Source organism: Trichechus manatus, unplaced genomic scaffold (assembly GCF_000243295.1).
Source record: "Trichechus manatus latirostris isolate Lorelei unplaced genomic scaffold, TriManLat1.0 scaffold00088, whole genome shotgun sequence".
In the NCBI taxonomy this organism is placed as follows: Eukaryota; Metazoa; Chordata; class Mammalia; order Sirenia; family Trichechidae; genus Trichechus; species Trichechus manatus.
The window spans coordinates 5,594,063-5,609,925 of record NW_004444024.1 but is presented as its reverse complement, the minus strand read 5'-3'; the positions used below and the strand labels follow the sequence as shown (position 1 = coordinate 5,609,925).

The following is a 15,863-nucleotide window of genomic DNA, read 5'->3' as shown; positions in this document are numbered from 1 at the left end:
ATATTTATGCAATGAACATTTATTGAATTCCTAAATGTAAGCCACACCTTGTGATACAGGTGATGGGAATACACAGATGAAGAATATACTTATCTTCCTAATGCTCAAAGTTCGTGAAGAGATGGGTATGTAAGCAATTATAATAGTGTGATATATGCTATGATAGAGGTATACATAAAAGAACAGGTGAGCATAAAGGAGAAGCATCTATTCTAGGGATGGGGCTGAGTGGAAGCAAAGGTATTCTGTTGTTGTTGGGAGCCGCTGAGTCCATTCAGACTCATAGTGACCCCATGTGACAGAGCAGAACTGCCCCATTGGGTTTTCTTGGCTGTAATCTTTATGGAAGCAGATCACCAGGTCTTTCTCCCACAGAGGTGCTGGGTGGGTTCAAACCACCAACCTTTCAGTTAATAGCAGAGTGCTTAACTGTTGCACCACCAGGGCTCCTAAAGGTATTCTAGGAGGAGGTAAAAGCAGAGTTGATATTAGAAGGAAGAGTAGGAATTAGCTAGGCAAAAAAGAAGATGTTCCTGACAAAAGGAAAAACAAATACAAAACACAGAGAAAAGGTAACACAATATTTTCAAGAACTGCAAGTAGCTCAGCAAGACTGTAGCGCAGGGTTGCAAGGCAGGGGGTGGCAAAAGATGAATCTAAAGAGGTAGGCAGAGGTACAATTACAAAGGCCTGGTATATCAGGCTAAGGAGGTTTATTCCAATGGCAATGGAGTAAATTTTAAACCAGGAGACCTAACCAAATGTTTTTTAAACTTTAGATTACCTGGGCTGCAGTGCTGAAAAGACCAGGGTACTTACTTTCAGGTATAAAAGAGATCCAGAAATTTGCTTTAAAAGAGGTAGAACTCAAGTAGAAGCCCAGCAGTAGTTAATATTTGGTAAAGTTACCACCTTATCTGAGTTGTGGTTCTCCTCAATAGCACTGGGAGCATGGCTCTATCTAGAACCCATACATAATGCTGTAATCATCTATTTACCAGCTTTCTCTGGCACCGGATTCCATACTCCTTGAAATCCTAGGCCTATATCTTATTAGTGTATGTGCTCCTGAGCTTCCCTGGACTACCTGGTACACACATACCAAAAAACAAACAAACAAACAAACAAATCTGTTGCTGTCGACTGATTTCAACTCATAGCGACCCTACTGGACAGAAAAGAACTGCCCCATAGGGTTTTCAAGGAGTAGCTGGTGGATTTGAAACTGCTGACCTTTTGGTTAGCAGCCGAACTCTTAACCACTGCGCTACCAGGGCTAGCGATCTACTTCCAAAAAAATCAGCCACTGAAAACCCTAGGGATATCAGTTCTACTCTGACACACAAGGGGTTGTCAGGAGTTGGAATTGACTCGAGGGTAACTGGTTTTACTGTGCTGTGAAGATCTAAGAGAAGGGTGAGGCAGTCCCCTTCATATTCCTGAAAATGGGAAGGTCAGTAATATTTATCGTCTATTATTGGAGGCCTCTCAGCGGGAGAAATATGTGGCAATCTGCTTCTGTAAAGATTAACCATTTCCCGTTGCTGTCAAGTCAATTTCAATTCATAGTGACTATATAGGACACAGTAGAACTGCCCCATAGAGTTTCCAAGGAGCAGCTGAGGGATTCGAACTGCCGACCTTTTGGTTAGTAGCCGAGCTCTTAACCACTGTGCTACAAGGGCTCCTCTGTAAAAGATTACAGCCTTGGAAATCCTACGGGGCACTTCTACTCTGCCCTTTGGGATCACTATGAGTTGGACTCAACCAGATGCAACGAGTTTGGTTAAACAGGTATCAACCTGGTCACTCTGAACACACTTCTGATGAACAAAATCCCTCTTACAGAGCGAATTTAAAAAACAACAATTTTGATATGTCTGCCTGGAACAAAGCAGAGAACATCATTTCTCATTCTAGACACTATATGTCATTAATATAGCCTAATTTTTCTGGCAGTCATATCCCACTGACTATTAACATCAACCTGACTACTGACTAAAAGTGCTACATCTTTTTTTTTTTTTTTTTTACTCAGGCTATTATGTCAGGCCTCCCTCTTCTCATACAATTGGTTTTGGGACTCAACTAAAAGGCTATATCTTTATCCCAATTAAATTTCATCTTGAAATTTAACATGGGCTGAATATACATTTTACCTTCCCAGTCCCCGGAGATCTTCTTAGATACTGATTCTATTATCCAAAGTCATCACTGTCTCTATAAGCTCATTTTACCACTGAATTAGTTTAGCAAGTTTTCTACATCTTTGTGCAAATGCTTAGATTGTAGTATCTTCAAGAAGAACCAAGTTTCCCTTGTTCACATATATCCCCAGCATACTGCGCAGTTTTCAACTTGTACCACTTAAAAAATATTTGCCAAGTGAGTAATTGAACAAATGAACATGTTGGACAAGACTAGATCAAAAACAGAGTCCTATGCCATGCTGCTAGAAATTTCCCTCTCAGTTAGTAACAAGTCATTAAGCAGTCCAGCTGCTGTGGACTTTAAATGCAAATCTACCTATCTTTATTATCATTACTATATACTTTACAATCATTTAACATCATTACTATTATCTAGTTTATAATTCTTTATCTTGCTCCCAAAGCCATCATGACAAACCTTGTCAAATACTTTATTGGAGTTACTGTCTAGCTCAACAAATCTAATTACCCTTTCAAAACGGATTCATTAGTCTAATATAACTTGTTCTTGGGAAAGGGGATGGGATTTAAGCTTCAACTTGAAGGAAGAGTAGATAGAACCCTGACAGCTGTATGTAAGGAAATAGACATTTAGGACATTGGGAATAGCTTTTCAAAGTCATAAAAGCAGCAGAGTGCAGTGCATGTTCAGAACAGGAAGTAGGTGGTGTGCTAAACCAAAGGGTGCATGGGAGCAATATTATGAGAGGCAGGCTCATGACAAGGTTGATCAGAGCCAAACTGCTGTGGACTTTAAATGCCTTTGAAACCTTCTGCATCTCCACAGCACCTACAGCAGTCTTGGACACGTGGGAATCACTCAAAAACTTGACGGTGCATTTATTAAATATGATAGCTTCCCCAAAAGGCCAGAAGTCTACCCTAAAGCCTGCTTCCACATTCCTCTGTCTAGACCATGCATATGGCTGAGAAGAACACATAGCCTTAGGTTAACAGCACCAAATAAAACAAAACACTACTGCCACTTATGAAATTTACACAGTCTCATGGAAAAGAAACCGGCAGCATCGTGGGTGGGAAAGTTCTGTTGAGGAGATGGTAGGTAGTGTGAAAGCATGTGATAATGAGTGCGTCAGGTCTAACCAAGACATGCCCTCAAAAACTGACAAACAAGACTGATAAACCAACAGTTACAGAATAATCAACTCTTCACATTTCCAACTTACATCTCAAATAACTCATTTTAGGCAAAGAGAACCACATTTGGCAGAAAAGCAGGCTAAAATCATTCCCAGATTTTTTCATAATACCATCCATGTGCATTTTAGCAAGTTTAATTTAAAATTTATTCATTGCACAATAAACACACTTTAGGAACTACATAGGAGAGTATTGTAGCATTAGAAACTAGAAAGGGGACAAATTACAAATATCGACAAGATTTTAAAAATTAAAAGGAACAGTACAATTTTATGTCAAAACATTTGAAAACCTAGTAAATGATTATCTAGCAAACTATAAATTACCAAATTATCTCAAGAAGAGGTTGAAAATCTGAATAGATCAATAACCACAAGAATGCTGAAAACACAATCAAAAGGTTAATACCGTGGAGAGGTGCGGGGAGTGACTCTGATGACTGTATGGGTGAGACCTCCCAAACAGTTAAGGACTAGATGATCTCTAAATTATATAAAATGTTTCAAATCATAGAAAAATAGTTTCTCAATTCGTTTTAGGCTAGTGTAACCCTTATCGGTTTTGATTAGGAATAGCACACAAAAAAATAAAACTGTAAGCCAGTCTCACTTATAAAAATCCTAAAAATCCTAAATAAAATATCAGCAAATCTAATCCAGGGCTATATTAAAAAAAAAAAAAAAACTTTATAAGCAAGCAAAATTTATCCCAGGACTATAAATTTAACATTATTAACCAGTTGCCACTAAGCCAATTCCAACTCATGGCAACCTCATATGTTACATCTGTATAATTTACTACATTAACAGAACAAAGGAGAAAAACTAAAAGATCATCTCACAGCATAAATTACCAAATTAACACTTCTCAGTCTGAATTTCACTCTATCCTGTACTTTAATTTCAAGATGATCTTTCTATTTCAGCAGAATCTTCTCACTATACTTATCTCCTCTATCCTTAGTTTATGCTCTTATCCCTCTCTATATGCTACTCAAGACCTTCCTCCTAATCCCACAGCTTTCTTCTTTCCTTCCCTGAAGAATTCACAGAAGTCACACTGCCTTCTCCCTTCTCTACATCTGCTTTCATGCTCACAAAACTAAGGATATTAAGTGCCTTGTACATTATTTTATTCAACAGCATATGTACCACAAAATTTAGAAGCTGATTATATTTTATCTTGCCAGCAATTTTTCCACATACTAAATCTTCAGTATTCAATTACATAAAGTGGGATTCCTGTCTTCTCATCTATCTCTTCCTCCCCTTGTGTCTAGCAAAAGGTACATTTGGCAAGTGTTCAATATATACTTGATAATTTGTAAATCAACTTAAATATTGTAATTTAAATAGTATTTTTCCAACTAATCAGGTTTCATAAGAGCAGCATTTGAAAACGAAATTACTCAATTTGGTTAAATCTTAACAGAAAGCAGTGGTGTTGAGCTAGTGAGGAAAAGACATGGATTTGTAAACCTCAGAGCGAGATTCTCCCTACCCGCAGTCGCTGTTGTGTGGAGACCTCCGAGGAGAAGCCACCATCACCATGTCTGACCAAGAGGCAAAAGCTTCCACCAAGAACTTGGGGGACAAGAAAGAAGGAGAATACATTCAACTCAGAGTCATTGGACAGGACAGCAGTGAGATTCACTTCAAGGTGAAAATGAAAACATTTCTCAAGCAATTCAAAAAATCATACTATCAAATACACAGAATTCCAATTAATTCATTCAGGTTTCTCTTTGAAGGTCAGAGAATTGTTAAGAATCACACTCCAAAAGACCTGGGAATGAAGGAAATGATGTGACTGAAATTTGTCAGAAATAAACAGGGAGGGTTATTCAATAATTTAGATATTCTTTTGATTATTTTTCTTCTCACTTAATCCTTTTTTTATTTTTAAAAAGCATTCTTTTACAGTGTGGTATTTAAAACTGAATTGCAACTGGTACTCCATCTCTTTAAGATACTTTGTATTTTAAATTCTAGTGCTCATTATTCATGAGTCATTTGTTTTCGTTGTGTTGATCTTTTATGATAAGCCTCATTTTCCTTTATATAATCATTTCCTTTTTAAAACTTACATAGGTGCAGAGACAGACCACTTTTCCCAGGAGTCTACATTTTCAGGCTTGTGATCATTAGATAGATAAATGTACAGGTTCACAATGACTTTCTACTTGGCCCTGAAGTTCTGGCATGTGACTTATCCTGGACTATGGTTTTCAATAGAAGATGGAAGTTTTTCAGAGAAAGAAAACGTGGAAAACTGTTATTTTCTTGATTTGAATCTGACAGTCTGGAACGAAAGAAACAATATCAGGTCGGAGGGAGAGATGGCAGATATGGTAATGATGTTGTGTTAGTTGCCCTCAAGTGGATTCCAACTCATGGAGACAATGATTAACTCTAAAGGAGTCTTTACTAAAGACAGAAAACATTTTAAGATTTTAAAAAATCTTAACAGACGATTACAGAAAGTCTCTTAATAAAGATATGGAAAAATGTATACAACAACAAAAACAAAACTGAACAAAAAGAGCTGGTTTCAGCCATGGTCTTGGATATACACAGACTTTGGGTAGTTTACAAAAGAAAAGTTGGAAAGGCATTTTCATTGTGTTTCCTCCAGAATGTAAATCAATGCACTCCATTAAGAAAATCTTGCTACTAAAAAAGGTCAGCTTTACAAAACAATGTGCTTGATGACATAGCTGAAAACAATTTAGCATTTTGTTGCAGACTGGTAACAAATAGTTCATAGGCTGATAGCCATCCCAAGGGTTGCCATTAACCCATATAAAAACCAGTAATTCATTACCAGGTTGAACATCAGAATTACCTGAGCAGCTTTTTTAAAATACAGTTAATATCATTAGCAATGGGCAAATCAAACTTGTAGGCAGAATTCTGGGAAGATGGAGGTGTGAGCAGGTCTAATCTCAACCCTCCTCACACAAACACCAAGAAAAGCAACCAGAAGTCTGTACTCAGCCCTGTGAGAACTCTGAAATCACAGGCAAAGGATTGAAGCAAGAAGCTGCAAAGTGAATCAAGAGAAAGACAAATGTCATACTGTATAAAAAGTGCTTCTTCCACTGTCCATACCTCTCCCTGTCATGGTGTGGCAGACTGATGATTGCATCAGAGCCACACCCACACTGCATCAGAGACACACCCACACTCCTAGGCTACACACGGCTCTCCTAGGCACTGGGAAGGGCCCTGATCTCTGGTTCTGAAATAAATAGGATAAGGCTTGCTAGCAGACTGTTCAGGGTGTATTTCTGGCAGGTATGGAGGTGATCTGCAAAACTGAAACCTCAGTCTGGCCAGAACTGAAGCCCTCACAGAGCAAGGGAGAGAGTGGTAACAAAAGACTGAAGGCTGCATCCCTCTGAGGATAGATTAATTACTGTAGGCTTTATGATCTTTCTGGGAGCCACTGATGGAGTTGCCAAGACACCATATATTCAGGGGAAGTGAGAAAGTTAATACTTTGTAAAATTCTAAAGTCCTGGTTTCAACAAAAAAAATCACAAGGCACACAAAGAAACTGGAAATGATGGCCCATTCAAGAGAACAAGATGAGCAATCGTGTTTATGGAATCCTGAATAATGAACAGACTAGAAGAATATAATACAACAATATTAAACAAGTTCAAAGAACTAAAGGAAAACACATACAAAGAACTAAAGAAAATCAGGAAAATGATGAAGAAAATGAGAATATAAATAAAGATATAAAACCAAAACAGTTGCCATCAAGTCAGTTCTAATTCATGGCAATTCATGTGTGCAGGGTAGAACTATGCTCCGGTTTTCAAGGCTGTGGTCTATCAGAAGCAGATCACCAGACCTTTCTTCTGAGATGCCTCTGGGTGGGTTTGAACCGCAACCTCTCAGTTAGTAGTTAAGTGCTTAACCATTTGAGCCACCCAAGGACTCCTATAAATAAATATATGTTGTGTTGTTGTTGCTGTTAGGTGCCGCTGAGTCAGTTCCAGCTCATAGTGACCCTACATACAACTGAACAAACCTCTGCCTGGTCCTGTGCCATCCTCACAATCGTTGATAAGTTTTAGCCCATTCTTGTAGCCACTGTGTCAATCCGTCTCCTTGAGGGTCTTCCTCTTTTTCACTGACCCTCTACTTTACCAAGCATGATGTCCTTCTCCAGGGACTGGTCCCTCCTGATAACATGTCCAAAGCATGTAAGAAAAAGTCTCGTCATCCTCCCTTCTAAAGAGTATTCTGGTTGTACTTCTTCCAAGACAAATTTGTTTGATCTTCTGGCAGTCTGTGGTATATTCAATATTCTTTGCCAACACCACAATTTAAACGCATCAGTTCTTCTCTGGTCTTCCTCAATTATTATCCAGCTTTTGCATGCATATGAGGCGATAGAAAGTAAAGACACAGACACTATAAAAAGAAACTAAACAGAAATACTGGAATTAAAAGACACTGATATAAAAATGAAATAAAATAAAACTGAAATAAAAAACTCATTGGGAGGATTCAACAACAGATTTGAGCTGGCAGAAGAAAGAGTCGGTGATCCAGAGGATAAAACAATTCAAATTATAGAGGCTCAGGAGTAACAAAAGAGAAGGCTCAAAACTGTTGAGTACAGCCTAATGGAATTGTGGGACACCATCAAGCAAACTAACATATGCATCATGAGAATCCCAGAAGATGAGAAAGAAAAAGGAACAGAAAGAATATTTGAAGAAATAATAGCAGAAAACTTTCCAAATCTAATGAAGGACATGGTATTACAGACTTAAGAAGCTAAACGAACTCAAAAGAGGATAAACGCAAAGAGATCCACACTGAGACACATTATAATCAAACTCTCAGAAACTAAAGATGAAGAGAATCCAGAAAGCAGTAAGAGAGAAGTAAACAGTCACATACAAAGAATCCCCAATAAGATTAAGTGCAGATTTCTCCTCAGAAATCTCAGCAGCCAGAAGGCAATGGGATGATATATTTAAAGTGCTGAAATAAAAGAACTCCCAACCAAGAGTATGTTATCTGGCAAAACTGACTTCAAGAATGAAAGTGAGGTGCAATCCTAAGACAGCGCCCTAGCCAGATGCACCATGCCATTCCTCTTACAGCAAAGACCCAAGAAACAAAGTGAAACCAATACAGATGACAGTCCTGGAATACTGAGCAACAACTGAAAAGATACAGAATCAGAACAAACGTCAATTGGAAGAAGAAACTGAACAAGAAGAGAGAAACAAGGAGGACGTGCCCTGCCACCCAGCCCAGTACAGCGTGGACATCTTGAGACACCGCCAGCAGTGATCCTGGCTGAGCAGCACAGGAAGGCACCATCACAGAATGTCCAAGAGGAGACAGAAAAACTGTGTAGATGCACCCAGAGTGAAGCCAGGTACTGATTATTGGCTATGCCCAGCAGAAAGTGCACAGGCATGCACAGGCACTCTTGCCTGGCAACCACAGGAGTGCACTCCCCCATCCCCACTCTCTTGGAGATTGGAGGCATGAACCCTCTCCAATCCTTACCACCTCGGCCACCGGTAATCTTAGTAGGAGCCCCTTCATTTTTTTTCCTTTTCCCCCTACCCCCACCCAGTCTCATCCACTGCTCGCCCCCCCACCCAGGCCTACCAAGTAAAGGGTGGAGAGAGAGAGCATGCTTCGGCAGCCCATCCCACCTCTCCCATGCAGGAGAGAGCACCTGCACACTCCCTGGCTGTTCCCCCTGACCCTCACCTTCCAGAGAGAGCACCTGTGCCCTCTCTGGTCGCCTGCCTCGCCACTACCCAACAGGAGAGAGTGCCTGCACACTCCCCGGCCACCCGCCCTGACCATCTACCTCCTGAGAGAGCGCCCTTGAAAGGATTAACTGACAAACCAAACTGATGAAAGAAAAGCAGGAGAGGAAGCAAATAACCATATAACCACATGAGAAATTAGATGGGTGACATTACAACAAAACCAACTCAAATAAAAAGGATCATAACAGAATACTGTGAAAAACTGTACTCCAACAGATTTGAGAACCTGGAGGAAATGGAAAACTTTCTAGAAACATAATACCTACCTAAACTAACACAAACTAAGGTAGAAAAACTGAACAGACCCGTAAGAAAAGAAGGGACTGAAAAGGTAATTTTAAAAAATTCCAAAAAAAAGCCCTGATCCAGATGGCTTCACTGGAGAATTCTACCAAACATCCAGAGAAGAGCTCACACCAACATTACTCAAACTATTTCAGAGCACAGAAAAGGAAGGCATACTCCTGAATTCATTCTATGAAGCCAGCATAACCCTAATACCAAAGCCAGGCAAAGACACCACAAAAGAAGAAAATTACAGACCAACCTCATAAATATAGATGCAAAAATTCTCAACAAATTACAGCCAGTAGCATTCAACAGCATATCAAAAAAATAATACATCATGACCAAGTTGGATTCACACCAGGTATGCAAGGATGGTTAAACATTGGAAAATCAATCCACATAATCCACCACATAAATAAAACAAAATAAAAGAATCACATGATCATCTCAATTGATGCAAAAAATGCATCTGATAAGGTCCAACACCCATTCCCCAAAGGAAAAAAAAAAAACTACTCTGAACAAAACAGGAATAGAAGGGAAATTCCTCAACATAATAAATGGCGTTTATACAAAACCAACAGTCAACATTATCCTCAACATAATAAATGGCGTTTATACAAAACCAACAGTCAACATTATCCTCAACAGAGAGAGACTGAAAGCATTCCCCTTGAGAACGAGAACCAGAAAGGTATGCCCTTTATCACCACTCTTATTTAACATTGTACTGGAAGTCCTAGCTAGAGGAAATGGCAAGAAAAGGAAATAAAGGGCATACAGATTGGTAAGGAGGAAGTAAAACTATCCCTGTTCACAGACAATATGATCCTATACATAGACAATCCCAAAGATTCCACAAGAAAGTTACTGGAACTAATAGATGGATCCAACAAAGCAGCAGGATACAAGATAAACATACAAAAATCAGTGGGATTCCTCTACAACAAAAAGAATTTCAAAAAGGAAATAAAAAAAAAAATACCATTTACAGTAACCCCCCAAAAGATAAAGTACCTAAGAATAAATTTAATAAGCAAGGCAAAAGACCTATATAAAGAAAACTAAAAACACCACTGCAAGACACCAAAAGAGACCTATATAAATGGAAAAACATACCATGGTCATGAATAGGAAGACTCAACATTGTGAAAATATCAATACTACCCAAAGCAATCTACAGATATAATGCAATCCGGATCCAAATGCCAACAGCATTTTTTAATGAGATGGAGAAACTAATCACCAACTTTACATGGAAAGGAAAGACGCCCGGGATAAGTAAAGCATTACTGAGTAAGAACAAAGTAGGAGGCCTCATACTACCTGATCTCAGAACCTACTACACAGCTACGGTAGTCAAAACACCTAATACTGGTACAACAACAGACACATAGACCGATGGAAAAGAATTGAGAGTCCAGACATAAATCCATCCACCTGAGGACAGCTGATATTCAACAAAGGGCCAAAGTCCATTAAATGGGAAGTTACAGCTTCCTCAACAAATGGTACAAGCCAAGCTCGACATTTATCTACAGAAAAATGAAACTGGACTCATGTTTCACACCATACACAAAAACTAACTCAAAATGGAACAAAGACCTAAAAATAAAACCTAAACCTATAAAGATCACAGAGGATAAAATAGGGACAACACTAGGGGCCCTAATACATAGCATAAAGAGAATACCAAATATAACCAAAAACGCATACACAACAGATGAACTAGATAAGATAAATGGGACCTCCTAAAAATTAAACACTTGCAACCAACAAAAGACTCCTCCAAAAGACTAAAAAGAGAAGTTACAGATTAGGAAAAATATTTTGGCTACGACATATCCAACAGGGGTCTAATCTCTAAAATTTATAGAAAACTTCAACCCCTCAACAATAAAAAGACAATCCAATTAAAAAATGGGCAAAGAGAACGGACACGGAGAACCCACTGTGTAAAGAGAAAGGGGGAGAGTGCTGACATACTGTGGGGATTGCAACCAGTGTCACAAAACAATCTGTGTATAAATTTTTAATGATAAACTAATTTGCACTGTAAACTTTCACCTAAAACACAATAAAATTTAAGAAAAAATGGGCAAAGGATATGAAGAAATTCTTCACCAAAGAAGACATTCAGGCAGTGTCTTAGTCATCTAGTGCTGCTATAACAGAAACACAAGTGGATGGTTTTAACGAAGAAAAATTTATTTCCTCACAGTTAAAGTAGGCTAAAAGTCCAAATTCAGGGCGTCAGCTCCAGGGGAAGGCTTTTTTCTCTGTTGGCCTTCTTCTCTTCAGTGTTCCCCTGGACTAGGAGCTTCTCTGCACAGCGACCCCAGTCCAAAGGACGCGCTCTGCTCCCATCACTGCTTTCTTGATGATATGAGGTCCCCAACTTTCTGCTTGCTTCCCTTTCATCTCTTCAGAGATAAAAGGTGGTGCAGGCCACACCCCAGGGAAACTCCCTTTACATTGGATCAGGGATGTGACCTGGGTAAAGGTGGTGTTACAATCCCACCCTAATCCTCTTTAACATAAAATTACAATCACAAAATGGAGGCCAACCACACAATTCTGGGAATCATGGCCCAGCCAAATAGGTACACACATTTTTTGGGGGATGTAATTCAAACCATGACAGGCAGCTAACAAACATATGAACAAATATTCACAATCATTAGCAATTAGAGAAATGTAAATCAAAACTACAATGACAGAGGTGGGGCCAAGATGCCAGACTAGTCAGATGCTTCTGGTAGACCCTCTTACAACAAAGACCAGATAAAACAACTGAATCGATTATATATGGCAATCTGGGAGTCCTGAACATCAAAGGCAGACTTGAGGAACCGGAGTGAGTGGCAAGGGGGAGGGAGAGACGATTTGGAAGCAGCGAAGACTTGCCAGACCTGACCCGGTGAGAGCCTGAGCCCTTCAGGCCTGGTCAGCTCGCAGGTGAGCGGTGAGGCAGGCAAGCAGCTGTGCTCGGGAGGCACATTTTCCACACCAGGAGAGACCCAGCACTAGAGTCTACACGGCCACCCAGAACAAGTGAGAAGCAGCCCTGTATCTGCAAAAGATAAGTACTTGCATATGGCCTACTGCGCAGATCAAAAACACCCCCCTTAGGAAAAACCTCTCTCCTGTTTACCTCCCTGCTCCCTGCTCTGCACTGGGTCCCAGACCGGCTTCAGCAATTGCCGAGTCCCCTGGGCCAGAAGTAGGATCCGTCACACACGTCTGGAGCCATTCTCCCTGCCTTGGAGAGTGAACAAATTACCAAACAGGAAAAAATAAACTGCCGGCTCCCCTAAACCAGGAACCCAGGATAGGCACGGCTCCTTTGCCGAGGCATAGGCATAAGGGATCCATGGACTTTGAGTGCCTTTCCCCCTGCATAGACTTGTATGGGCCCATCTCAACAGCGTAGGCCCTCATTACCAAAGTACAACAGGATACATACCGAACTCTAACTTCAACTGTTTCAGCTGTAAAGTGGCAGGTTCTTGACACTGACACTGTCCTGCCCATTAAGCAGGGTCTTCACCTACCCACATCAGGGGCCTGAGGACTGGTGGCTCCACCCACACCACCTAGCTACCTGCAAGAGAGGCCCATGAATAAGAGGTGCCCCCCAGTCCTTACAGCCAACAGCATTAGGTGCTCATAGTCCAGCTGCAAAACCCACCCACCTACGTGCTCTAGGGAACAGGGCCATGCCTTCCTCCTGGACACTCGGGGGCAGCTGTCAGCCCCCTGCCTTGCTCAGAGTGTGTCCCCCTGCTGCAGCCAGGTGCCTGTGCCTACACCAATCACCCATGCCTGTCTAGGGCTGTAAGTGAGAGCCTACACCACACACTTGGTGGCTATCTGTTTGGGCACCTGAGCTGAATCCACACAAAAGGAGCGGGCAGACTCCTGAACTCACATACCCAGTAACAGATCTAACCATCTGGTGACAGGACATCAGAGCTTCAAAGGTGCCAACAATCAAACTAGCTCATATGAGCAGCCTATTTGGGCATATCAAAACAAAACAAGAAGCTAGGACACACTAAGCAAACATAAAATAAATAAATATAATCACTTATTGATGGCTTGGAAACAACAGTCAATATAAAATCACATAAAGATGCAATCCATGATGGCTTCAGCAAGCTCCCAAAATAAAGAATCTAGAAATTTTCCAGAGGAGGAAAATTTCTTGGAATTACTGGAGGCAGAATACAGAAGATCAATATACAGAACTCTTCAAGAAATTAGCAAGGCAATTAAGCAAAACGCAGAACACGCAATATAGGAAATTAAAAAGATTAGAGAAGAGCATGATGACAAATTTAACAGGCTTCAAGAATCCATAGAGAGACAGCAATCAGAAATCCAGAAGATTAACAAGAAAATTTCAGAATTAGACAACTAAGTAGAAAGTCACAGGAGCAGAATTGATGCAATGGAAGTCAGAATTAGTGAGATTGAAGATAAAGCAGTTGACACCAACTTATCTGAGGAAAAATCGGATAAAAGGATTAAAAAAAAACATGAAGAAACCCTAAGAATTATGTGGGACTCTATTAAGAGGAATAACCTACAAGTGACTGGAGTACTGGAACGGGGGATAGGAGGTGGATAACAGAGAATTGTTGAAGATCTGTTGGCAGAAAATTTCACTGATATCGTTAAAGATGACAAGATATCTATCCAAGATGCTCATCGAACCCCACATAAGGTAGATTCCCAAAAGAAAGTCACCAAGACATATTATAATCAAACTTGCCAAAACCAAAGAGAAAGACAGAATTTCAAGAGTGGCTAGGGATAAATGAAAACTAAAATGAGATACCATTTCACCCTGACATTACTGGCACTAATTAAAATAAAGAAAAGAAAAGAAACAGAACATAACAAATGCTGGCAAGGTTGTGGTGAGACTGGAACTCTTAAAACTGCTGGTGGGAATGTAAAATGATATAATCACTATGGAAAATGGTATGGCGCTTTCTCAAGAAGCCAGAAATAGAAATACCATATGATCCAGCAATCTCACTTCTAGGTATATAGCCTAAAGAAACAAGAGCTGTGACACAAATAGACATACGCACACACATATTCACTGCAGCATTACCCACAATAGCAAACAGATGGCAACAACCTAAGTGCCCATTAACAGATGAACGGATTAACAAACTGTGGTACACACACATGATGGAATACTATGCAACGATAAAGAATAATGATGAATCCATGAAACATCTCACAACATGGGTAAATTTGGAGGAATTATGCTGAGTGAAACAAGTCAACCGTAAATGGAAGATATTGTATGAGACCACTATTATAAAGTAACAACAAAAGGTTTACACACAGAAAAAAAAGAAAAAAAACATTCTTTGATGGTTAGCAGGGATAGCAGGGAAGGGAGGGAAAATTAGCAAATACATAGAAGACGTGTTAATATTGGTGAAAGGGAAAGGCTATACACAATATGGGAGAAGTCAGCACAACATGACCAAGGCAAAAAAGGACACAGAGAGGAATGCAAGAATAAAGGGCAACTAAGGTAATTACTATCCCCTATGTGTCTGTCTTACTGTGGGGGCTTGCATGTTGCTGTGATGCTGGAAGCTGTGCCACCAGTATTCAAGTACCAGCAGGGTCACCCATGGTGGACAGGTTTCAGCTGAGCTTCCAGACTAAGACTAGGAAGAAGGACCCGGCGGTCTACTTCTGAAAAGAATTAGCCAGTGAAAACCTTATGAATAGCAGCGGAACACTCTCTGATATAGTGCCGGAAGATAAGCTCCTCAGGTTGAAAGGCACTCAAAATACAACTAGGGAAGAGCTGCCTCCTCAAAGTAGAGTTGACCTTAATGACGTGGATATAGTCAAGCTTTCGAGACCTTCATTTGCTGATGTGGCATGACTCAAAATGAGAAGAAACCGCTGCAAACATCCATTAATAATCGGAACGTGGGATGTACGAAGTATGAATCTAGGAAAATTGGAAATCGTCCAAAATGAAATGGAATGCATAAACAACGATATCCCAGGCATCAGTGAGCTAATTATCAACTCAGATGTTTCAACAAACAAATGCAGTGCTGGAAGTGCTCACTCATCTATGTCAAGAAATTTGGAAGACAGCTACCTGGCCAACTGCCTGGAAGAGATCCATACTTATGCCTAATCCCAAGAAAGGTGATCCAACCAAATGCGGAAATTATTGAACAATATCATTAATATCATACGCAAGTAAAATCTTGCTGAAGATCATTCAAAAGTGGCTGCAGCAGTATATCAACAGGGAACTGCCGGAAACTCAAGCTGGATTTGGAAAAGGACGTGGAACCAGGGATATCATAGCTGGATCCTGACTAAAAGCAAAG

The 15,863-nt window shown here is 40.1% G+C and overlaps 1 protein-coding gene across 1 annotated transcript in view; it reads right to left on the bottom strand.

The window, feature by feature from the left end:
• UVRAG (UV radiation resistance associated) overlaps positions 1-15,863 on the bottom strand; it is a 363,460-nt gene that overhangs the window by 225,015 nt on the left and 122,582 nt on the right. The gene's annotated exons all lie outside the window — the stretch shown is intronic.